The following is a 26,360-nucleotide window of genomic DNA, read 5'->3' on the forward strand; positions in this document are numbered from 1 at the left end:
GGGGGGGGGGGGGGGGGGGGGGGGTGCCTGGGTTAGGGCTGAGTTCTTTTTCTTTCGTTTTTTTTCCTTTCTTTCTTTCTTTTTTTAAAGATTTTATTTATTTGACAGAGAAAAACACAGCAAGATAGAGAACACAGCAGGGGAGTGGGAGAGGGAGAAGCAGGCTTCCTGCTAAGCAGGGAGCCCATGTGGGGCTTCATCCCATGATCATGACCCGAGCTGAAGGCAGACACTTAGCGACTGAGCCACCCAGGCACCCTGGGCGGCTGGATTCTTATGATCTTGGACAAAGAACCTGTTTTCTCAATCTCTCCCTCTTTTGGGGGGAAGGGAGAACTTGAGGAAAGAGAGTTGAATTAATTATCTGAGTTCACTCTCATTGTTGGTTTGTGTAAGACTCCCCACCTCCCCAACTCTGTCTAGTAAACATTTTTTTTTTTAAAGATTTTATTTATTTATGTGAGAGAGAGAGAGAACAAGTGAAGGGGACGGGCGGAGAAAGAGGGAGAAGCAGGCTCCCCATGCAGAGCTTGATCCCGGGACTTGGGAATCATGACCTGAGCTGAAGTCAGGCTCTTAACTGACTGAGCCACCCAGGATGGCCCTGAATTTCGTAGCATTTTTATGTGTTACAAAATATTCTCTTAATTTTTGCCCCACCATTTAACAATGTAATAATCATTATTAGCTCATGAGCCAAGCTGCACGAAGACAGGACAAGTCAAACTTGGCCCATAGACCTGTGTGCATTGAGCGCTGGTCTATTTCATTGTTTTGGTCTATTTCGTTATTTTGAACCACTGCATAATGACTCCATAGTTCCAAAATATCCCATACCTTGCATATCGGTTCCCATTGAGGGGCATTTGTTTCTCTCCTATTCCCAGCTACCACAAGCAACAGCTGCTGCGAACTTCCTTGGTTATGTGGGAAGATCCCCAGAATATTTGCCTCAAATTGCTGGGTTCGGGGGTATTGGTTTACACTCCGCAGTAGAGCATGGAAGCCCCATTTCCTCCACATCCTCCTGACACGTGGTGTTTTCCAACGTTCTAACATTTGCTGATCTGAATTGGTATCTCGTCCTTGTTTTGGCTTGGATTTCCCTAGTAGCTAACGAATGTGAACATCTCTTGGTATCCTAACCTCAATTTAAGTTCCTGCTCTCGATTATCTATTCGTGTTCCTCACCCATTTTTCCATTAGACGTTTCTGACTTCTTATTGGGAAGACTTCCCCTTCCTGGGCCTGTTTCCCCACCATGCACCACCATTACCTACAGAGCTTTTCTGAAAATCTCCATGTTTCAAATACTGAGAATTGGGCCTTGGGTTGGGTTTTTATGTATATTATCTCATTGTAGAAGGCCAATACTCAGGGACTATAACTGAGACTCCTGGTTCCGGGAGGTTGATTACCAGCCCAGGACCACCCACGGGGATTATGGGCTTGAGCAGATGCTGAAGCTGAGCACCGCTGGGAAGAGTTTGGACTGTGAATCGGAGGAAGACAGCAAACGGCACTTCTGGGTCAAATTGAAAATGTTTCTAAACGATAAGAGGCAATATGCTGGAGAGAACCGGGCCTTCTTTTTCCAGCTGGTGCAAGGGAAACTAGTTCTAAACCTTTCCAAATGGCTGTTTGACCATTATGTGGCAGAAGCCTTCAACACCTGCTTTTCACTCAGCAAATTTCCTAGGAGTTTGTCCGGAAACAGTAATTGACGAAAGGCCAGGAGAAACGTGTTTGGTGGTTCAGGGGGAAAACAATCACTCCCCAACTTCCCACTTTAGGGGATGGACTTCTACATGTGCTATCTTAAGAAAGATATTTTGGGGCGCCTGGGTGGCTCAGTGGATTAAGCCTCTGCCTTCGGCTCAGGTCATGATCTCGGGGTCCTGGGATCGAGCCCCGCATCAGGCTCTCTGCTCAGCAGGGAGCCTGCTTCCTCCTCTCCCTCTGCCTGCCTCTCTGCCTACTTGTGATCTCTGTCTGTCAAATAAATAAGTAAAATCTTAAAAAAAAAAAAAAAAGATATTCTATAAGACTTCTAATACCATGGAAAAATTTTAATAATTCACTTAAGATGGAGGGGAGAGATCCAGAGTGGATACAGAATAACCCCCTTTTTATAAGGAAAATATATAGGTGAGTAGAAAACACTGGGAAAATGTTTTAATGTATTGCTATGGGCTGTGGGCTGTTTTTAGTGCTTTACAACTTCACCTAATTCTCACAGAACAATTTGGCTGTTGTTATTCCCATTTTACAGGTGAAGAAACTGAGGTCAAGAGACAAAATGAACTGCCCAGGATCACACAGATGGTAAGTGACGAGCCCAGGATTTGAACCCAGGCAGCGAGCTCACCACAAAATATTCCCCAAAGTCATCTGTATCTTCACTCCTGGGGAGTGAGACCAGGGTGATCCTTATTTCCTGATTCGTCTACAATTAATTTTTTTAGAAGGGATTCTCCCTACCCTAGCCTCCTTGTAGTGACTGAGGCCTTTGAAAAATAAAATCAGGAGATGTTGGGGTAAGGAGTATTGTGGGGAAAAGAATTAGGAATAGGATTGTCCTACCCCAGCCCCGAACGCTCTCTATTCGTTCATGTCAAGGAAATCAAAGGTCAGGTATCAGCCATACAACGTTGGACCCGTTCCTTACCCTTCCCAGGTCCTTTTCCAGATATGTCATACGGGCGGAATTTCTGCAGAAGCCTCTCTCTTTTCCATCCATTCCCAGCACCCTGAGTCAGGCAGGAGGAGGGGAGCCTTGCTCAGCAGTGCTGGGAAGGAAAGAAGGGAGAGGGGCAGGGGCGTGGCAGAGGAGCGAGAACAGGGAGCGGCAGGTCTGGGGAGGGGTCTGCTCAGGCACCACCTCGCCGCCGCCGGGCCTTGGAGGAGTGACGACCTCGGCTCTGAATGTAGTAAATGGGAAGAGACCCGGGCTCTGTGCATACCTCTGGGTTGGTTACCTACATCCTAGAACAAGTCAGTCCCTTCTCGGGCCTTGGCTTTCTCAGAGGCGGCAGGGATTCATGCCTGGCTGTTTGTGACATCAGGAGGAAAGGTGCTTTGTGAAAGTCTAAACAAGGACAGGCCGCCTCTGGGGTCAGCAAATGACAATGCACCTCCCGTCAAGCCTCTCTCATGGCCTCATGGAGACCTAATTCACTTACCACTCAGTTGACCCGTTTGGAGTGTATATGTCCGTGGATTTTAGTATATTCACAGAGCTGTGCTATCATCACCACAATCAATTTTGGAACTTTTTACCACCCCAAAGGAAACCCCATGTGCTTCAGCCATCACCGCCCGGCCCCTCACCCCCTCCACCCCAGCGACAACTCCTATGCCTTCTGTCGCTACAGACATTTCCTCTCCGTGTAATCCTACAATATGCCCTTTGTCCTTCACTCAGCATATTTTCAAGGCTCATCCGTATTGTAGCATATATAAAACTCATTCCTGGGCGCCTGGGTGGCTCAGTGGGTTAAGCCGCTGCCTTCGGCTCAGGTCATGATCTCAGGGTCCTGGGATCGAGGCCCGCATCGGGCTCTCTGCTCAGCGGGGAGCCTGCTTCCCTCTCTCTCTCTCTCTCTGCCTGCCTCTCTGCTGCTTGTGATCTCTCTCTGTCAAATAAATAAATAAAATTTAAAAAAAAACAAACTCATTCCTTTTTACAGCTGAACAGTATTCCATTGTATGGCTTTACCATATTTTGTTTCTCTGTTCATTACTTGATGGGCATGTGTGTTTTTTTCTACTTTTTGGCTTTTGTGAGTAGCCCAGCTCTAAACTTTGAGGCACACATTTTGTCTTCATTTCTTTTGGATAGAGGAGTGGAATTGCTGGGTCAAAAAGTAATTATGTATCACATTTTGAGGCAACCCCTGCTGCCTCAAATTAACCCCTGTCTTATGTCTTAATTCCTCCAGGAATTAAAAATGGTGTTGGGTTTGTTTGTTTTTTTTAATGTTTTTAAATGGTTGGGAAAATCAAAAGGAGAATGATATTTTGCAACACGTGAAAATTAGACAGACATCAAATTTCAGTGGCCACTAATAAAGTTTCACTGAACAGCTATGTCATTCCTTCACATTCGTCTGTGGTGCTTTTGAGCTACAGTGGTAGAATTGTGTAACGTGACAGGCCTACAAAGCCTAAAATATTTACGATCTGATCTTTTATAGAAAATGTTTGCCAACTCCTGAACTCTAGGTTGGTGTCGTTATTATTAATTATTTATTAATAATTAATATGCCTCCTTGGTGGAGGCAGCTCTGGTAGGTACTGCCTCAATGGGAACAGGACTCAGGTTGCCAGCCCCTCTCTGCCAGGTCCTGACCAAGGAGCATAAAGGCATGAGAGCCTCACAACCCCATTTTCTGGACTGAAAAACTGAGTCCTACGAGAGGGCTCAGGCTCTTGCAAGATGAGGAGGAAGCGAGGGCTTCTGGTTCTTCTCCTGGACAGCCTCCTCCCCTCTAGCTAAGAAGACCAGCTGTGAATAATTCATGGTTGGCGTTTGCAGAGCACTCCGTCTTTTCAGAGCACTTTGATCATCATTAATTAGTCAGAACCTGGCTCCAGCTGTCGCCTATTAAAACGCAAACAGCAGTGGCTTTGATGGCTCCATCCCGAAACCTGGAAGCTTCCATCTCCATTCCAAGGCTTTGTACCAGAGAGAGTCCTTCTCTCTGCCCATCACACATCACTTCTTAAAGCCCTAGAATCCACTGAATTGGCCCCAAATCAGGTTTCTTGGAGGAAAAAGTCCAGTGCCAGGATTGGAGTCCTACCCTCATAGCTGGTGTCTTCTGAGAAGTCACGTCCCCTCTCTGCCCCTCAGTGTCTTCATTGGGAAGGTGCAGGTAAGGATGCCTGTCTCTGGGGTTGTTGTGGGGATTAACCAAGTTTGTACTTATAAAAGTGTTCTGGAAGGAACCCTCAGAAACTGCTGACAGAAAGGTAAAACGGCATAGCCACTTTGGAAAAAATTCTGAGTTCCTCAAATGATTAAATGTGAAGTCACTGTATGACCCAGTAATTCCACTCCTAGGTATGTATTTGAGAGAAATGAAAAACCTGTAGACAAACATTCATAGCAACATTATTCAGAATAGCCAAAGAGTAGAAATGGCCCAAATGCCATCAGCTGAAGACAAAATGTGGTATATCCATGCACTGGAGAATTACTCAGCCATAAAAAGTAATGGAGTTTGGCAACAGATAACCTGCCTCAACAGAGACAAACCTGAAAACATGATGTTAAGTGAAAAAAGCCACGCACAAAGAGGCCACATGTGGTGTGACTGTGTTTATATGAAACGTCCAGAGTGGGCAAATCCATGGAGATAGAAAATAGAGTAGTGGTTGCCAGGGGCTGGGGAGGAGATGAGAGTAACTGTGAATGGACACGAGCCTCTGTGTGGGGTGATGGAAACGTTCTAAAATGAATCGTGGTAATGTTCACCCAACTCGGTGAATATATTAAGAACCAGCAAATGGCGTGCTTCACATAGACAAATTTTTTATGTAAGTGATACCTTAATAAAGCTGTTTTTTTAAGAGGGCTCTGAAAACTGTAAAGCGATGAGCCCAGTGATACTCACCTGCATCTCGGGTCATCTAGCCTAATGGACGGAGCTGAGTGTTCTGACCAGTCAGTTTAGGGTAGTTCTTAAGACTGGAAATCAGAGACACCTGGATATCTTGCCATCTATGACCTCGGGCAAATCATTTAACTCTCTGATCCTCAGGTTGCCTATCAGTAAGCAGAGAGGCAGGCAGGGAGAGAGGAGGAAGCAGGCTCCCTGCTGAGCAGAGAGCCCGATGCGGGACTCGATCCCAGGACCCCGAGATCATGACCTGAGCCAAAGGCAGCGGCTTAACCCACTGAGCCACCCAGGTGCCCCCCCCCATTTTTTTTTTTTAAAGATTTTATTTATTTAGAACCTATATTTTTTTAAAACTCTCTGGGTAAGTCCTGTAATCAGCAAAGTTTGGGAAATGGGAGGGGTCCAATTTGATGTTATTTTCTTTCTTTTTTTTTTTTTTAAGATTTTATTTATTTGACAAAGAGAGAGACAACAAGAGAGGGAACACAAGCAGGGGAAGTAGGAGAGGGGGAAGCAGGCTTCCTGCTGGGCAGGGAGCCTAATGTGGGGAGTGATCCCCGCACCCGGGGACCATGACCGGAGCCAAAGGCCGATGCTTAAGGACTGAGCCGCCCAGGCGCGCTCCTTATTTAAACCCTTCCCCACAAATGGTTAAACTTCCGTGGTTTGCTGTTTCACTCTGACTTGCCACTCTGTCTCTATTTAAGAGCTCATGCTCTTGACTTCAGTAACACTTGAAAATTTGCAACTTCTTCATACTTTAATCCGGGGCTAGAATTGGTAACATTAATAACAGCCGCCGTGGTGAACCTGCACATGCTTGGCCCCTGGCACCTTCCTGTCCTCACAGCAGCCTTGCGAGTAGGCTTAAGTAAGTTAAATAACTTACCCGAGGGTTTTAGGAGAGTGAGTGGCAGATAATTTCTGCAAATCAGTTCTACATGACCCCAAAGCCAGGCTAATTAACCTCACACTCTACTGTATGCTGCGTTGTCCCAGCTCTTCATATGAGCAAACAGGAGCTCAGAGACATCAAAGTACTTTTCAAAGATCACACAGCAGCTTCTTCACTAACAAGTCGAGGCTGGGGTTCAGACCTCTGTGCCCTGCAGTCTGGGCCTTCCTCACTCTGTCATATCGTGACATGAATCCCACTCAGTGACTTTACCGACAAATACCATACGGAAAGGAAAAAACCTGAATGCCTTTTGGGGTCAACTGAATGTGCTTTTTTTTTTTTAACTTCTCGAAAACATTCCCAGTGACTCATAATAGTGGTTAACACTTGCTGAGCATTTCCCTTGTGCCAAGCATTGTTTTAATCACTGTATTTCTATTAACACACTTAGATCCTTACAACAGATGACATGGGTGCCATTATCATGATTATCTTCCCCCCTATTTTATAGATGGGGAGACTGAGGCTCCAAACCATGAAGCAGTGTGCCTGAAGTCAGAGAGCATTAGATTCAAGATTGATATCCCAGCAGGGTAGCTTTGAGACCTGTGCTGCTGCTTGTTTGGGAGGATGTTCATAAACAGTATGATTGATTATATGGAAAAATGGAAAACCGGCTACATGCCCAAACACAGGGCCCTGACCAGACAAATCATGGTGCACTTTTTGAATGAAATACTCTGAAATCATTAAGTATGATGCTGGGGCAAAACTTTCAGTGATCTAGAATGTGAAAAAGCCAGGTTAAAAATAGTATTGCTCAGGGGCACCTGAGTGGCTCAGTGGGTTAAAGCCTCTGCCTTCGTCCCCGGTCATGGTCCCAGGGTCCTGGGATCGAGCCCCACGTCAGGCTCTCCATGCTCAGCGAGGAGCCTGCTTCCCTTCTTCTCTCTCTGCCTGCCTCTCTGCCTACTTGTCATCTCTGTCTGTCAAATAAATAAATAAAATCTTTAAAAAAAAAAAGTCAAAGTCAAGAAAGAAAAAGACTAAGACACTGTTCCCCTTTAAAGGAGGTTGAAACGATATGACAACTACATGCCAAGCAAGATCCAGTTAGATACTGGCATGGGAAAAGGTTATATAAATAGAGAGAGAGCTGATTGATTGGTTTAAATATGGACTGTAGATTAGTACTGTTAATAATAGTACTGTTGCAATATTAAATGCCCTGAGTTTGCTAATTGGTCTGTGGTTAGGGATGGAAATCTCTTAGGAAATTCACACTGCAGTATTTAGGGGTTAAAGGGCATAATGTCTCCAATTTAATCTCAGATTGTTCAGAAAAATGCACATGCCTATATAAATATTTACACTAATAGAGAAAATGATAATGCAAATGGCAAATGACTGGTTAATATAGGCAGGAGAGTTTCTGGGAGTTTACTGTACAATTCTTACAACTTTTGAATAGGCTTGAAGTTATATCAAAATTGTAAATTAATAAAGTAGACATGGAAGGGAACACACACACATAAACACCTCTGGGAATAGTACTACAAAAGAAGATACGAGAAAGACAAGCTCTTTCAAACAGCCTTTGAAAGGTAATAAAATAGTGGTAACCTGAAAGTGAAAGAAAGTGGAGGGCAGTATACCAAGTGTCAGGGCGTCCAGGAGGTCCTGGGACCCAGCGGTGACATGTGAGGCCTCCAGCCCTAGGGAGCATGGATGGAATCCACACTCTGCTCTTTACGAGACATGACACCCTACGTGGGTTACTTACAGTCTCTGTGTCCCTGTTCCCGCCCTCCACTGTGCGGTGGGGAGAGCAGAGCCTACTGGAAGGGGAGTCACCTGAGTCACTGGAGTCTAAAGCCTTTGGGACCGTGTGGGCTCAGGCCCCTGAGGCTCACATAAATACCAGCCATTAGGTGGGACGGTGGGTGAAGTAGTTGATGTATATTTTACTGAGATGTAATTGACGTAGAGCATTATATTAGTTTCAGGCGTACAACAGAATGATTCAGCATTTGTACATTCTGAGCTGTGATCACCAAAACAAGCCCAGGTGATATCCATCACTACATGTAGCTACACATTTTTTTTTCCTCGGGAGGAGAACTTTTAAGATGTATTCCCTTAGCAACTTTCAAATACACAGTACAGTATTAGCTATAGTTATCATACTGTGCAGCACAGGCCTTACAACTGAAAGCGTGTGTGTTGTGACCTCCTCACCCGTTTTGCCTACCCCACATCTGACAACCGCCTATGTGTTCCCTGTATCTATGAGTTGAGTTTTGCTTTTGTTTTTAGGCTTGTATATAAGTGAGAGCATATGGTATTTGTCATTCTACGATTTATTTGACTTAGCATAATGCCCTCAGTGGACGTATTTTTTAAACTCCTTAAAGGGAGCACACACTAATTTTGTAAGTAGAGCAACAAAACATGAAAGAAAAATATAATGAATATATATATTTTTAGAGGGTGAGGAGAGATGCCTTTCCAATGGCTCAGCTTTTCCTTTTTTGACCTGCCTCTCTCTCTCTCCCCTCCTCTTGCCCCTCCGCCCAGGCCCCTTTCCTCTCCCCCACCAGATTGCATTCCTCACTTTTTCTCCCCAAAGAACTATCATTAAGCTCTTACTCTGTAATTGCCATTTCATGGTTCTCCATCTGAAATCCTGCTTAGCCTGCTTTCCATCTCCTCAGGCTAGGGAAGCAGAGGTGGGTAGGATTCAGCACAACGCAGGATGGGCCTGTGCTCTAAGAATGTGACCTCTTTGTTGAATATGTGCTCTTTGTGCCCTGGGCACCTTGCGTGTGCTCAGCCCTTTCACTGTAGAGCCCTGTTTAATCCCCACAACAACCGAAGCTCCGAGATGTAGAGTAGGTCACCCACAGACCTCACAGGTAGTTGATGGAGCTGGCATTTAAATCCAGTTTGATCTGGCCTCAAAACTGGGAAACTGGGAGGTGACACTCCTGTCACCTGAAGGGGCTTGTATATTCCGAACTCCCCACAGGAGACACCAGTGCTGTAGCGATATTTTGATATCGAAACTGGCCGTCCTGATCCCTCCCCGTGACTTCTTCCTTCATGAGATGACTTTGCAGCTCCTCCATCTTAAAGGCAGAGTCTATTTCTGCAGCCTTTGAATCCAGACCAGACTCAGAGTCCAGAGGCTAGGGATGGTGGACCACACCTCAGCCCCGGGAAAACTTGCCTACTCCAGCTTTTTCTCTGCACACTGCCTCTTCTGTGAAAACAGTCCCAGGCTAGACTGTTGGAGCATCGTGACCCAGTCAGCCCTGCTGCCCACCCAGAAGCCACATGTGTAGACGAGGCCATCCTGGACCCACCAGCCACCAGCGGCCTGCTGGCTGCCTGTAGATACATGAGTGGGCCTGGTAGAGATTAGGTGAAGTTGCTCCGGTCAGCAGAATTACCCGTCTGGCCCACAGATCCACGAGCAATTGTTTCCAGCCACTGAGTTTGGGGATGGTTTACTGTACAGTAATAGCTACCCAATACAGCCCGTTAGAGAGGAGACAGGGCGGGAGGTGGCTGGGATGACCCCAGTGCTCCAGAGGAAAGAACACCCTTAGCAAACAACGATTTAATGCTTGCTGTGTGCTGGGCATTTTTAATTCCGTTATCACAGCAACCTTAATGGGGTAGGTTCTTCTATTGCCTCATTCTATTTAACGTATTTTTATTTTATTCTATTTTAAGTAGGCCTCATGCTCAACGTGGGGTTTGAACTCATAACTCTGAGATTAAGAGTTGCATACTCTACCAACTGAGCCAACCAGGTGCCCCTATTGTCCCCATCCTATAAATGGGGAGACTGAGGCAGAGAGGTAAATAATTTGCTCAGAATCTCACAGCTAGTAAATGACAGGCATTTAGTTAATTAACAAGATGTAGAAAATAGAAAGGAGCGCTACCTTGTGAACATACTGGGGATAAATTTGGACATTCAGAAACCTGGATGATGGAGGGGCACTTGGGGGCACTCGGTTAAATATCTGACTCTTGATCTCAGCTCAGGTCTTGATCTCAGGGTCATGAGTTCAAGCCCCAAGTTAGGCTCCATGCTGGATGGGGAGCCTACTTAAAAAAAAAAAAAAAAAAAGGAGGGGCACCTGGGTGGCTCAGTCATTAAGCATCTGCCTTCAGCTCAGGTCCTGATCCTAGGGTTCTGGGATCGAGCCCCGCATCGGGCTCCCTGCCCTGTGGCAAGCCTGCTTCTCCTTCTCCCACACCCCCTGCTAGTGTTCCCTCTCTCACTGTGTCTCTCTCTGTCAAATAAATAAATAAAATCTTTAAAAAAAAGAAAAGAAAGGAAGAATGATGAATGATGAAGGTACTTCCCCACTGAACGAACAGTCAGTTGGAGAGTAGTACTTTGGGAAAATAGATCCTTTTTTTTTTTTTTTAAAAAAAGATTCTATTTATTTATTTGATAGATCACAAGTAGGCAGAGAGGCAGGCAGAGAGAGAGGAGGAAGCGGGCTCCCTGCAAGCAGAGAGCCCAATGCGGGGCTCAATCCCAGGACCCTGAGATCATGACCTGAGCTGAAGGCAGAGGATTTAACCCACTGAGCCACCCAGTCACCCCTCCTTTTTTTTTTTTTTTTTTTTTTTAACATGTAATGTATTATTTGTTTCAGCGGCACAGGTCTGTGATTCATTAGTCTTAACACAATTCATAGGCTCAGCATAGCACATACCCTCCCCAATATCCATCACCCAGCCACCCCATTTCTCCCACCCTCTCTCACTCTAGCAACCCTCAGTTTGTTTCCTGAGATTAAGAATCTCTTATGGTTTTTCTCCCTCTCTCATTTCATCTTATTTCATTTTTCCCTCCCTATGATCCTCTGTTTTGTTCCTCAAATTCTCCATATCATTGAGATCATATGGTAATTGTCTTTCTCTGATTTATTTCACTAAGCATGATACCCTCTAGTTCCATCCACATTGTTGCAAATGTCAAGATTTCACTTTTTAATGTCTGCATAATATTCCTGTGTATATATACCACATTTTTTTTTTATCCATTCATCTGCTGATGGACATCTAGGCTCTTTCCTTAGTTTAGCTATTGTGGACATTGCTGCTATAAACATTTGGGTGCATGTGCCCTTTCGGATCACTGCATTTATATCTTTGGGATAAATACCCGATAGTGCAATTGCTGAGTTGTAGGGTAGCTCTATTTTCAACGTTTTGAGGAACCTCCATGTTGTTTTCCAGAGTGGCTGCACCAGCTTGCGTTCCCACCAGCAGTGTAGGAGGGTTCCCCTTTCTTTGCATCCTCGCCAACACCTGCTGTTTCCTGACTTGCTAATTTTAGCCATTCTGACTGGTGTGAGGTGGTATCTCACTGTGGTTTTGATTTGTATTTCCCTGATGCTGAGTGATGTTGAGCACTTTTTCATGTGTCTGTTAGACATCTGGAGGTCTTCTTTGCAGAAATGTCTGTTCGTGTCTTCTGTCTATTTCTTTCTTTTTTTTTTTTTTAAAGATTTTATTTATTTATTTGACAGAAAGAGATCACAGTAGGCAGAGAGTCAGGCAGAGAGAGAGAGGTGGAAACAGGCTCCCCACTGAGCAGAGACCCCGATGCGGGGCTCGATCCCAGGACCCCGGGATCATGACCTGAGTTGAAGGCAGCGGCTTAACCAACTGAGCCATCCAGGTGCCTTGTGCTGTTTCTTTAAAGGCTCAGGCTTAACCCACTGAGCCACCCAGGTGCCCCTCTTCTGTCCATTTCTTGATTAGATTATTTGTTCTTTGGGTGTTGAGTTTGATAAATTCTTTATAGATTTGGATACTAGCCCTTTATCTGATATGTTGTTTGTAAATATCTTCTCCCATTCTGTCGGTTGTCTTTTGGTTTTGTTGACTGTTTCCTTTGCTGTGCAAAAGCTTTTGGTCTTGATGAAGTCCCAATAGTTCATTTTTGCCCTTGCTTCCCTTGCCTTTGGCAGTGTTTCTAGGAAGAAGTTGCTGCTGCTGAGGTCGAAGAGGTTGCTGCCTGTGTTCTCTTCAAGGATTTTGATGGATTCCTGTCTCACATTGAGGTCTTTCATCCATTTTGAGTCTATTTTTGTGTGTGGTGTAAGGAAATGGTCCAGTTTCATTCTTCTGCATGTGGCTGTCCAATTCTCCCAACACCATTTGTTGAAGAGACTTTTTTCCATTGAACATTCTTTCCTGCTTTGTCTAAGATTCGTTGACCACAGACTTGAGGGTCCATTTCTGGGCTCTCTGTTCTGTTCCATCAATCTATGTTTTTGTGCCACTACCATACTGCCTCGATGATTACAGCTTTGTAATAGAGCTTGAAGTCTGGAATTGTGATGCCACTAGAGTTGGTTTCCTTTTTCTTTTTTAATAACTATTTTTCTTAAGATTTTATTTATTTATTTGAGAGAGCAAGAGAGAACACAAACAGGGGAACAGCATGCAGAGGGAGAAGCAGGCTCCCCACTGAGCAAGGAGCCCAACACAGGGCTCAATCCCAGAATCCTGGGATCATGACCCGAACTGAAGGCAGACGCTTAACCCACTGAGCCACCCAAGGTGCCCCTGGTTTCCTTTTTCAATATTCCTCTGGCTATTTGGAGTCTTTTTTTGGTTCCATACAAGGGGAAATGGGTTCTAAAGAGAATAATAATTCAATTTATAAATATTGTATATTTGAAAAAATATTGTCTATTTATTAAATTTTTTATTTATTGAATAAATAAGAATCTCTTCAGAGACCAATGAGTAGAAACAGACAAGGGCATGCAGTTAGATACTGTCATAGTCAAGGTTCTTCAGAGAAATTGAACTAATTGGATGTGAATATGCATAGAAAGAGATTTCTCTTAAGGAATAGGCTCACAATAGCAAAGGCTTGGTGACTCCAAAATCTGTTGGGAGAACCAGCTGGCTGGAGACACAGGAAAGATTTGCAGTTCAAGTCCAAAGGCAGTCTGCTGGCAAACCAGGAGGAGCCATTGTTGTGCATGAAATCCAAAGGCAGTCTGATGGCAGAATTTCCTCTTGCTCAGGAGAGGTCAACCATTTGTTTTATTCAGGCCTTTAACTGTTGGGATGAGGGGCACCTAAATTATGGACAACAATCTGCTTTACTCAGAGTCCGCTGATTTATAGGTAAAGCTCACCCAAAACCACTCTCACAGAAACATCCAGAATAATGTTTGGTCAAATATCTGGGTACTGTCGGCCTAGCCAAGTTAACTCGTAAAATTCACCATCACAGATGCCAAGAAGGGTTAATGCCACTGAGAAGCAAAGTCAGAGCTAACAGAGAAGTGACCTCTGGGTGGGCGGCATGGCGGTTATTGGTTGCCAGAGTGGATTCAATGCAACAGGGAAGTCAACGTTAGCCAGTGCAGAGCGAAGAAAGAAGGAGAGGGACTTCCCTGTGGGCAGAAGCTCTTTTGTGAAAGGGAAGCATGCTATGGACCAGGAGCTCAAGGAAAAAGTGAGGTTGGAGGAGGACTACTTAGTTCACTTTTCCTGATGGGGATACTAGAGTAGTGTGTGTTTCAAAGTGTGCGTTTTGGTTCTCTATCAGGTCAATTCAGTGGGTGATGACCAGCACTTAAAAAAGAAGGAAAGAAATAGAACCAAAAAGAAACAATAGAACACATCACACATAATGAGAGTAAGCAGTGTTCCGTGAAACTTTTGTATCCTGACTTCTAACACCACAGATTAGTTTTGCCTATACTTAGATTTATGTAAATGGAATCATAAGGCTATGTACCCTTCTGCGTCTGGCTTCTGTCACTCAACATTAGGTCTACGAGATTCATCCATGTTACTACACGGCCTTGTAACCCATTCATCTCGCTGCGCTGCAATGTTCCACAGACTAACTGAATCTATTGATTTATCCATTCTACTGTGGATGCCCTTGAAGAGATGCAGTCTTGGCGGTGGCCCCAAAAATGAATGGAATAATGTGCAGCAGGTGGTACTATCTGAGTCACCAGGCCCTACCCACCTGAGGGTAAAGACAGAGTCTCCAGGATATGTGTGGGATATAGACTAGGGTGGATTTGGATGAGAGGAAATGAGGACGTGGCCAGGAAGGTGGATGCTTCCTGAAGGTCCTATAGCTTCCTGGGATTACCTTTATCCTACTATTTACCATGTATCATAGAAAATGTCTGTTAGGGGCGCCTGGGTGGCTCAGTGGGTTAAGCCTCTGCCTTCAGCTCAGGTCATGATCCCAGGGTCCTGGGATTGAGCCCCACATCGGGCTCTCTGCTCAGCAGGGAGCCTGCTTCCCCCCCTCTCTCTCTGCCTGCCTCTCTGCCTACTTGTGATCTCTGTCTGTCAAATAACTAAATAAAATCTTAAAAAAAAAAAAAAAAGAAAGAAAGAAAGAAAAGAAAAAGAAAATGGGCTGTTAACCCGTCTGACCTCCCTCTAGGTGGTGGAGGAGACTGCGGCTTATTCATTGCTGCATCTCCATCCCTGAGCCAAGCCTGAGGCTGGTGCGCAGTGGGCACTAGGGAGATGCCTGCTGAGCCCGCCAGGTTTGGGCCGGTTTAGGGAGCCTTTGTTGCCAGGAGTTGGGACCCGATACTCAAGGGCAATGGGAGCTGTAGGTTTCTGAGCATGCACAGGTCATAATCTGAAGAGTGTTTTATTAAAGTTAACCTGAGCAACAGCAGTGAGAAGGAGGATTTTTTTGGTTCTTGTTGTTGTTGTTGTTTTTTAAAGATTTTATTTATTTGACAGACACAGATCACAAGTAGGCAGAGAGGCAGGCAGAGAGAGAGGAAGAGAAGCAGGCTCCCTGCTGAGCAGAGAGCTTGATGCGGGGCTCGATCCCAGGGATCCCTGGGACCGTGACCTGAGCCGAAAGCAGAGGCTTTAACCACTGAGCCACCCAGGCGCCCCAAAGGAGGATGTTTTGAAGAGAGGAAAACTGCAAGTAGGGTTGCAGGCAGGGAGCTGGTTAAGAAGTGGAAGAAGCTGTCACAGAAATGAATAAGGACCTGAATTGGGGTCGTGGAGGAGGGAACAGAAAGGAAAGGACCAGCTTGGGCCATGCCGCTTTTTTAAAAACATGGAATATGATCTCATTTTTATAAAACCATGTATTATCTGTGTATGTGTTTTAAAAAGATATACAAAGAATCTTATAAATCTCTAAGCTTGACAATAGTCAGTCAGAGAGGCTTCTGGGGAAATGGTGTTGTGTGTGGGCATGTATGTTTTCTTTAAATAACCATGTATTATTTTTATCTTTACAAAAGACCCTGTAAGGGAGGATATTGCCAGCTTCACTTTATAGGTGAAGAAACTAAGGCTCAGAGAGAGTTGGAATCACTTGCTCAAGGTTACACAACCAGTACTCTAACCACTCCAGTAGTAGGCCTTCCCCAGAAATACTCTGAAGGAATAACTGAGGAGCCTTCATGATTAATTAGAAGAGGGAGGGGAGGGAGGGAAAAGACGGGATGGGACTAAAAGTGACTAGGACAGGGGCGCCTGGGTGGCTCAGTTGGTTAAGTGGCTGCCTTCGGCTCAGGTCATGATTCCAGGGTCCTGGGATTGAGCCCCGTATCAGGGCCCCTGCTTAGCAGAGGGCCTGCTTCTCTCTCTCCTTCTGCCTATTGCTCTGCTTACTTGTGCTCTCTATCTCTCTGTCAAATAAATAAATAAAATCTTTTTTAAAAAAATGACTAGGACACTTTGAGCCTGACCAAGTGGAAAATAATAACTAAGTCAGGAGGCAGTACTCGGTTTCTGGGGGAAGGTTTAAGCCAAAGGAATGAATAACTAATGATGGAATTTGGTAAAAAAAAAAAAAAAAAGATGGAATTTGGTACATCAGATCAGAACTTAGAGGAAAGCCCTAAGTATACTTCTTATTAGCTGGTGCCACTACTGAGCACCTGAGCCCCCCTAGGAACTGGGCATTTTCAAGAGAAGAAAAAAAAATTCAGCCCCACACTTCCAGGCAGGCAGTATGTTCCTCTGAGTACTTGGGTCCTTCTGCATCAGCAGCTTGTACTTTCTGTGGCTCTATGTGGCCTGATTGATTGACCAGGCTTAAAAGGCCTGCTGTTGAATTGGAGATCTCAGGCTTCCAGCCTCTATAGGTCATCAGCAAAGACCTAAAGGCCTGGCATGAACACGAGGTTATTATTCACCCGAGAAGACATTATAAACCGCAAGAACACAAGCCCAGCAGGCAGTAATGGCCGCCCAGCTCACTGGGCACATTGTGTCCCCATCCATCCAGCATGATTCATAATTAAATATGCAGCAGGCAGGAGGCAAACTAGACTTTGTATAAATTGGTGCAGGGGAAGCACTTTGACTACAATTTAACTTCAAAGTTCTAGAGCTCCAGAACTTGAAATGCTTGTGACATTCTAAGTTGAAGCTATTCCTCCCTATTCTTCCCTGGGAACATCCCTTTGTGGGGAGATGACCCAAAGGGGGAAAAATGTTGTCCGGTCATTTCGTGTATTAGTTAAAATTGTCTGGAGAAACATACCCAATAGAATGAGGTGTGGTTTTTTTTTTTTGTTTTTTGTTTTTTGTTTTTAAGTAGGCTCTATGCTGGGCTTGTAGCCCAGTGCAGGGCTTGAACTCATGACTCTGAGAGCAAGCCCTGAGCTGAGCTCAAGAGTCCGATGCTTAACTGACTGAGCCACCCAAGTGCCCCTAGAATGAGATTTATTATGAGGAATTGGCTCATGTATTTATGGAAGCTTAGAAGTCCCATGGTCTGCCGTCTGTACTCTGGGGCTCAGGAAAGCTGGTGATGTGGTTCCAGGTCTGAACCCAAAGGTTTGAGAAGTGGGAAGGGGCAATGGTATAAGTCCCAGTTTGAGTGCAGAGGCCTGAGAACCAGGAGGGCAGATATCTGAAGGCAGGAGAAGATGGAGGTCTCCAGCTCAAGTAGAAAGCCAATTCACCCTTTCTCTGTATTTTGCTCTAGTCAGGCCCTCGGTGAATTCCATGATATCCACCAGCACTGGTGAGGACAGTCTTCCTGACTCAATCTGTTGATTCAAATGCTAATCCCTTCCAGAAACACACTCAGAAACACGTCTAGAAGTAATATTTTACCAGTTCTTTGGACATGCCTTCGCCAAGTTGACAAAATTAACCATCACACTGGGTAAGATTTAGATTTGGAAAACTGTGGTACTGGGATGCCACATGCTCAGGCCCCATGTGTTTCCTGTTAAATATATCGAGAAAAAAGGAAGCCAGGATGTGGGCAAAGTACATGAAGAATTCACAAAAGGAAATGCAAATGGTATGTAACCATATTACACAACTCCAGGGGGCAGCATTCACGAGGAATTCTATTGACAGAGGTGCACATTGTGATGGTCTATCAGAGAGGACAGTCAGCCTCTCCCATAAATAAGAGCAATGCCAATTAAAACAACAAGGTACTGTTTTTCATGTGTTAGATCGGTAAAGCTCAAAGAGGTAATAGGTTCTCTGTTGCTGGGAGTGAGATACCGTGTCCTATCTACGGAGGGTGTAGTGGATTGGCTCTCCAAATGACTCGTCCACCCGCTTCTAGTTGGAGATGTAGGAAAGCTAAACCCTACTCTTCCCAAACTCTCTCTCTCTCCCTCTCTCTCTCTTTTTTTTTTTTAAGATCTTATTTATTTGGCGGAAAGGGAACACAATGCAGGGAAGCGGGAGAGGGAGAAGCAAGCTTCCCACGGAGCAGGGAGCCTGCTGATGTGGGGGCTCGATCCCAGGATCCTGGGATCATGACCTGAGCCAAAGGCAGACACTTAACGACTAAGCCACCTGCTTGCCAAACTCTTGCAGTGAGGGTTCTATCCTCATAAATGAGACATCCTTCTGTGGCTCCATATCCCTGTCAGCCTTTGGTGTTATCAGCATTCTGCCTGCGGGCCATACTGATAAGTGTAGTGTTATCTTGTTTTTAATTTGCATTTCCAGGGTACCTGGGTGGCTTAGTCTGTTAAGCATCTGCCTTCAGGTCAGGTCAAAATCCTAGGACTCCTGCTCAGGAACAAGTCTGCTTCTCCTTCTCCCTCTGCCCCTCCCCCCAACTAGTGCTTTCTCTCTCTCAATCTCTCTCACTGTCAAATAAATAAATAAAATCTTTTTTTTTTTTTTAAAGATTTTATTTATTTATTTGACAGACGGAGATTACAAGTAGGCAGAGAGAGAGAGGAGGAAGCAGGTCCCCACTGAGCAGAGAGCCTGATGCGGGGCTCGATCCCAGGACTCTGGGATCATGACCTGAGCGGAAGGCAGAGGCTTTAACCCACTGAGCCACCCAGGCACCCCAATAAATAAAATCTTTAAGAAAAAAAATTTGCATTTCCCTGATGACAGGATGTGAAGCATCTTTTTATATACTCATTTCCTTATATGTTTATCTTCTTCTCAGGTCTTGTTGAATTTTAAGAACTTTTTTTTTTTTTAAGATTTTATTTATTCATTTGACACAGAGGGAGAGAGATCACAAGTAGGCAGAGAGGCAGGCAGAGAGAGAGGAGGAAGCAGGCTCCTTGCTGAGCAGAGAGCCCCATGATAATGATGATGATGATGGTGCCACCTGCGGGGCTTGATCCCAGGGCCCTGAGATCATGACCTGAGCTGAAGGCAGAGGCTTAACCCTCTGAGCCACCCTGCCATCCCAAGAGCTTTTTCTATGTTTTAGATAAGAGCTGTTTATCAGATATATCTTTTACAAATACAGTATGTGATTTGAGTTTTCATTTTCTTCAAGGAGTCTTTCACGGAGCAGAACTTCTTTAATTTTAGTGAAGTCTAGCATATCAATTCTATCTTTCACGGATCATGGCTTTGCTATTGTATCTGTAAAATCATTGCCAAACCAGATTTCCTCCTATGTTATAGCCATTCAGATTTCCTCCTATGTTATCTTCTGGGAGGGTTTTACAGTGTTACTTTTCACCCTTAGGTCTGTGATACATTCTCAGTTAATTTTTGTGAAGGGTGTAAGGTCGTGTCTATATCCATTTTTTTTCCACATGTGGATGTCCAGTTGTCCCAGCACCATTTGTTGAAAAGACTGTTGTTTTCTCTATTGTATTGCCTTTGCTGCTTTGTCAAAAATCAATTGATTATTTTTATGTTGGTCTGTTTCTAGGCTCTCTGTTCTGTTCTATTGATCTATTTGTCCATGATTTGGCTAATATCACACTGTCTTGATTGCTGTAGATTAATAGTAAGTCTTGAAGTCAGTATCAGTCCTCCAGCTTTGTTCTTTTCCTTCAATATTGTATTGACTATTCTGGGTCTTTTCAAAGCAGCCTGGCTGGGCCCAAAACCCAGTGGGGGTCCTGCAGGACCAGCCAAGAGGATTCTTGGCTTCTCCCAGGATGGGAGTCAAATGCAAAGTGAGAGGAAATGAGAGCAGAGTTTATTAAAGAGATAAAGAGAATGTAGATATGAATGAAGTGCCCAGGAGACTCAGAAAGGAAAGGGGGTCTCGTATTTGCTCTGGATCTGGGGTTTTTATTGATGATTGTGTTCCAGGGACGTGTCTTCTCAGGCATCCAGGAACTGGTTAAAACAAAGTGTTTAGGCGTCCTCCATAAGCCACTTATGCTCTAGAGCCGAGGATCTCGTGAGTCTGTGGTCTTGGAAGAGGTACATGATGACCTCACCCAGTCACTTCTTAGACGTTACCTCTGGTGCTGGGAGACTCCAAAGAAATCACTAACTCCTTCACCTTTACAAGGAGGACATACATTGTCTCTACCATAAGCGTGTGTAGAGTAGGGCAAGAGTAGAGGCCACCAAAACAGTTTTTCATGGGGTCCCTTCAGTTTCCCTGTCATTTTGCTTCTCCATATAAACTTTAGAATCAGGGGCGCCTGGGTGGCTCAGTGGGTTAAAGCCTCTGCTTTTGGCTCAGGTCATGATCCCAGGGTCCTGGGATCGAGCCCCACATCCGGTTCTCTGCTTGACAGGGAGCCTGCTTTCCTTCCTCTCTCTCTGCCTGCCTCTCTGCCTACTTGTGATCTCTGTCTGTCAAATAAATTAAAAAAAAAAAATTTTAAACTTTAGAATCAGTTTGCAGTATCCACAAGTATAATTTGCTGGGATTTTGACTGGGATTTCATTGAATCTATAGATCAAGTTGGGAAAAGCTGACACTTGTAACAATACTGAGTTTTCCTAGCCAAGAACATGAAATATCTCTTCATCTATTTATGTCTTTGGTTTCTTTTATCAGACTTTTGTAGTCTTTCTCATACAGATTTTTTTTTTAAGATTTTATTTATTTATTTGACAGATAGAGATCACAAGTAGGCAGAGAGGTAGGCAGAGATATAGGGGGAAGCAGGCTCCCTGCTGAGCAGAGAGCCTGATGTAGGGCTCCATCCCAGGACCCTGGGATCATGACCTGAGCCGAAGGCAGAGACTTTAACCCTCTGAGCCACCCAGGCGCCCCGCTTGTACAAATCTTGTACATATTGTGTTAGATTTATATCTAAGTATTTTTATTTTGGGGAGTGCTAACTTAAAGAGTATTATGTTTTTAATTTCAAATTCCACATGTTCATTGCTGATAACATAGGAAAGCAAACTGACTTCTATATGTATATATAATATATATTTATATATCATATATATTTGTATATTATATGTGTGTGTATATCTATGTATTTATATATATTATATATGTGTGTGTATGTGTGTATATATAATTAACCTTATGTCCTGAGGCTTTGCTATTAATCAGGGGGTTCCCAGAAATTTTCTGTTGATTCTTTCTGATTTTCTCCATAGATAATCATGTCCTTTGCGAACAAACACAGTATTATTTCTCTCTTTCCAACCTGTATCCTTTTTATTTCCTTTTCTCATCTTATTGCATTTGTTAGGACTTTCAGTGTGATGTCGAAAAGCAGTAGTAGAAGGGGAAATCTTGCCTTGTTCCTCGTCTTAGTGGTGAAGCTTTAACACTATGGTGTTAGCTGCAGATGTTTTATAAATACTATTTACCCAGTTGAGGAAGTTCCCCCCTATTCCTAGTTTACTGAGAATTTTTTTTTTAAGTTTTATTTGACACAGAGAGAGAGAGAGAGAGATCACAAGTAGGCAGAGAAGCAGGCAGAGAGAGAGGGGGAAGCAGGCTCCCTGCTGAGCAGAGCTCCATCACTAGACCCTGAGATCGTGACCTGAGCCTAAGGCAGAGGCTTAACCCACTTAGCCACCCAGGTGTCCCAGGAATTTTTATCATTAATGGGTGTTGAATATTTTTTGAAGATTTTATTTATCTGAGAGAGAGAGCGCACATGCATACAAGAGAGAGAGCATGAGAAGGGGAAATGACAGAAGAGGGAGAAGCAGACTCCCCACTGGGCAGGGAGCTCAATGAGGGACTCAATCCCAGGGTCCTGGGATCATGACCTGAGCTGACGGCAGACACTTAACCAACTGAGCCACCCAGGTGCAATGAGAGTTGAATTTTGTTAAATGCTTTTTCTGCATTTATTGATGCAACTATGTAATTTTTCTTCTTCAGCCTGTTATGATGGATTACATTAATTGATTCTTGAATTTTTATTTATTATTTTATCTACCTATTTGTCAGAGACAGAGCATAAGCAGGGGGAGTGGCAGGTAGAGGGAGAAGCAGCCTTCTCACGGAGCAGGGAGCCTCATGTGGGGCTTGATACCAGGACCCTAGGATCATGACCTGAGCCAAAGGCAGATGCTTAACTGACTAGCCACCCAGGCATCCCAATTCTTGAATGTTGGACCAGCTTTGCATACCTGGAATAAATCCCAGTTGCTCATGATGTATAATTGTAACACACTGTTGAATTTGACTTCCAAATGTTTTGTTGAGGATTTTGCATCTATGTCCATGAGAGATACTTGTCTTTAGTTTCCTTTTCTTATATCTTTGTCTGGTTTTGGTATTAATACTGGCTTCACAGAATGAGGTAGGAAGTATTCTCTCTGCTTCTGTCTTCCTCTGGAAAAGCTTGTGGGGAATTATTTATTTGACAGACAGAGAGAGATCACAAGTAGGCAGAGAAGCAGGCAGAGAGAGAGAGGAGGAAGCAGGCTCCCCATCGAACAGAGAGCCCGATTCAGGGCTTGATCCCAGGTGGGATCATGACCTGAGCCGAAGGCAGAGGCTGTAACCCACTGAGCCACCCAGGTGCCCCTAGATTATTATTATTTTTTAAAGATTTTATTTATTCATTTGACAGAGAGAGAGAGCACAAGGAGGAGGAGCAGCAGGCAAAGGGGATGGAGAGGCAGGCTCCCCACAGAATGGGGAGCCCTACAGGGGACTTGATCCCAGCACCCTGGGATCATGATCTGGGCACAACGCTGTCACTGAAATGACTGAGCCACCCAGGTGCCCCTTTAAATTAGAGTCTATCATTATCTCCAACTTATGAGAAAACTGAAACACAAAGCCGTTATTTGCCCAAAGTTACAAAGTTGGGAAGTAATGGAGTCTGTCCCCAGATTCTATGGTCTTAATTAATATATTAATATAGCTCATTCATAAAAGCACAGATCCTTTTCTTTTTTTTTTTTTTAATTCAGATCCTTTTCTTAAAATATTTTCTTTAACACTTCTTATAGTTTGGGTTTACTGGTGATGAATTCTTTCAACTTTTGTATGCCTGAAAATATTTTTATTTTGCCTTCATTTTTTTCTAGGTACAGAATTCTGTAATACCAGCTTTTTTTGTTTGTATTCTCCAGTACTTTTTTTTTTTTAAGTTTTAGTGTTTCTTTCCTTCCAAGATTTGTTTAAATTCAAGTTAGTTAACATATAGCATAGTATTGATTTTAGGAGTAGAATTTAGTGATCATGGGGCACTTGAGTGGCTCAGTCAGTTGGGTATCCGACTCTTTTTTTTTTTTTTAAGATTTTATTTATTTATTTGACAGAGAGAGATCACAAACAGGCAGAGAGGCAGGCAGAGAGGCAGGAGGAAGCAGGCTTCCTGCTGAGCAGAGAGCCCGATGCGGGGCTCGATCCCAGGACCCTGGGATCATGACCTGAGCCGAAGGCAGCGGCCCAACCCACTGAACCACCCAGGCGCCCCGGGTATCCGACTCTTAATTTTGGCTCAGGTCATAATCTTGGGGTTGTGGGATTGAGCCCTGCATTGGGCTGCACGCTCAGCTCAGAGTCTGTTAGAAATGCTCCCTCTCCCTCTGCCTTTCCCTCTCTCAGTCTCATGTGTACTCTCTACATACATACATACATTCATACATAAAATCTTTTTATAAAAAAAGCTAGTGATTCATTACTTACATATAACAGCTAGTATTCATCACAACACATACCATCCTTAATGCCCATCACCCATTTAGTTCAACCCCCCACACCTCTCCTACAGCAACCCTCAGTTTGTTCTCTATAGTTGAGTCTCATGGTTGGCCTCGCTCTCTGTTTTTATCTTTTTTATTTTTCTTTCCCTTCTCCTTTGCATCTGTTTTGTTCCTTAAATTCTTTTTTTTTTTTACGATTTTTAAAAAATTTATTTATTTGATAGACAGAGATCACAAGTAGGCAGACAGGCAGGCAGGGGTTGGTGGGGGGAGCAGGCTCCCTGCTGAGCAGAGAGCCAGATGCAGGGCTTAATCCCAGGACCTGAGCCAAAGGCAGAGGCTTAACCCACTGAGCCACCCAGGTGCCCCTTTTTCCTTAAATCCTACTTTAGTCTTTCTCTGGCTGATATATTTCAGTTAGCATAATACACTCATTCCATTCATGTTATTACAAATAGCAAGATTTCATTCTTTTGATGGCTGAGTAATATCCCATTGTGTGTGTGTGTATATATATATATGTATATATATATGCATGTTTGAGTGTGTGTATACCACATCTTCATCCATTCATCAGTTCATGGACATTTGGGCTCTTTCCATAATTTGGCTGTTACTGATAGTGCTGCTATAAACATTGGAATGCATGTGCCACTTTGTATCAGTATTTTTGTATCCTTTGGATAAATACCTAGTAGTGCAATTACTGGGTTGTAAGGTAGTTCTATTTTTAACTTTTTGAGAACCTCCATGCTGTTTTCCAGAGTGGCTGCACCATCCCTGAACAATTTCTTTGCTCTTTTGTCTATTCAGTCTAAAGCTAATATAGCTACTCCTGCTTTCTTTTAATTAGTATTAGTGTGGTATACAGTTCTCCATCCATTTACTTTTAATCTATATATATCTTTATATTTAAAGAGGAGGGTTCTCATAGATGACTATAGTTGCATCTTGTTTTTTGATCCTCCCCAACAATCTGTCTTTTAATTGGTACATTTAGACCATTGATGTTCAAAGTAATTATTGATGTTGTTGGAATAATATCTGCCATATTTGCTACTGTTTTATATTTTCTCTCCTTGTTCTTTGTTCTTATTTTTGTCTTCCACTCTTTTTCTGCCTTTGTGGGTTTTATTGGGCTTTCTATATAATTCCATTTTCTTTCCTATTTTAGCATATTAGTTTTCTTCTTTTTTTTAAGATTTTATTTATTTATTTGACAGACAGAGATCACAAGTAGGCAGAGAGGCAGGCAGAGAGAGAGAGGAGGAAACAGGCTCCCTGCTGAGCAGAGAGCCCGATGCGGGACTCAATCCCAGGACCTTGAGATCATAACCTGAGCCAAAGGCAGAGGCTTTAACCCACTGAGCCACCAGGCGCCCTTAGTTTACTTCTTTTTTTTTAACCTTTTATAGTAGTTGCTCTTGAGTTTGCAATACACATTTATACCTAATCCAGGTTTACCTTCAAATAACAGCATACTGCTCTACAGGTTGTGCCTTATAATAATAAAATAATCTTTTTTAAAAATCACTAGTTTTTTTATTTTTTTACTTAAAATGTAGGTAGTTAGGGGCACCTGGGTGGCTCAGTGGGTTAAGCCTCTGCCTTTGGCTCAGGTCATGATCCCAGGGTCCTGGGATCAAGCCCCACGTCTGGCTCTCTGCTTGGCAGGGAGTCTGCTTCCCTTCCTCTCTCCCTTCCTCTCTGCCTACTTGTGATCTGTCAAATAAATAAATAAATAAATAATTTTTAAAATGTAGGTAGTTAATGTGCAGTACAATACTGGTTTCTAGAATAGAATTCGGTGCTTCATCCTTATATACAACACGCAGTGCTCATCACAAGTGCCCTCCTTAACACCCATCACCCGTGTAGACCATACCCCATAACAAAATAATCTTAATCTTCCTTCTTGTTCCTTGCATCACGGATGTTATTTATTTGACATATACATAAGCATACACAATTGAATACATTGTTATTTATTATTTTGAACAAATTCTTATCTGTAGATCAATTAAGAATAAGAAAAACAAAAGTTTTTATTTTACTTTCACTGATTCCTTCTTTGATGCTCTTTCTTTCTTTACATAAATCTGGGCTTCTGACCTATATAATTTTCCTTCCTTACTTAAAATATTTTTTATAGATTTTATTTATTCATGTGTAAGAAATAAATCTAAATAAATAGATTTATTTAATTATATTTACTTATTTATACTCTCTCTTTTTTTAAAAGATTTTATTTATTTATTTGACAGAAATCACAAGTAGGCAGAGAAGCAGGCAGAGAGAGTGGGGAAGCTCCCCACTGAGCAGAGAGCCGGATGCGGGGCTCAATCCCAGGACCATGGGATCATGACCTGAGCCGAAGGTTTAACCCACTGAGCCACCCAGGCGCCCCTATACTCTCTCTTATTAAGAGAGAGTGTGTGCATGAGAACAAGTGACAGAAGGGCAGGAGGGGAGGGAGAGGAAGAGAGAGAACCCCAAGC

General features: G+C 43.6%; 1 long non-coding RNA gene across 1 annotated transcript in view; it reads left to right on the plus strand.

Annotated features, from left to right (window-relative positions):
- LOC132004808 (uncharacterized) overlaps positions 1 to 26,360 on the plus strand; it is a 47,798-nt gene that overhangs the window by 13,013 nt on the left and 8,425 nt on the right. Inside the window, exon 2 of the long non-coding RNA XR_009400652.1 lies at positions 2,273 to 2,325. This is a non-coding gene — a long non-coding RNA (uncharacterized LOC132004808). The remainder of the gene's footprint in view (positions 1 to 2,272; positions 2,326 to 26,360) is intronic.

This window comes from Mustela nigripes, chromosome 17 (genome assembly GCF_022355385.1).
Source record: "Mustela nigripes isolate SB6536 chromosome 17, MUSNIG.SB6536, whole genome shotgun sequence".
Taxonomy (NCBI): domain Eukaryota; kingdom Metazoa; phylum Chordata; class Mammalia; order Carnivora; family Mustelidae; genus Mustela; species Mustela nigripes.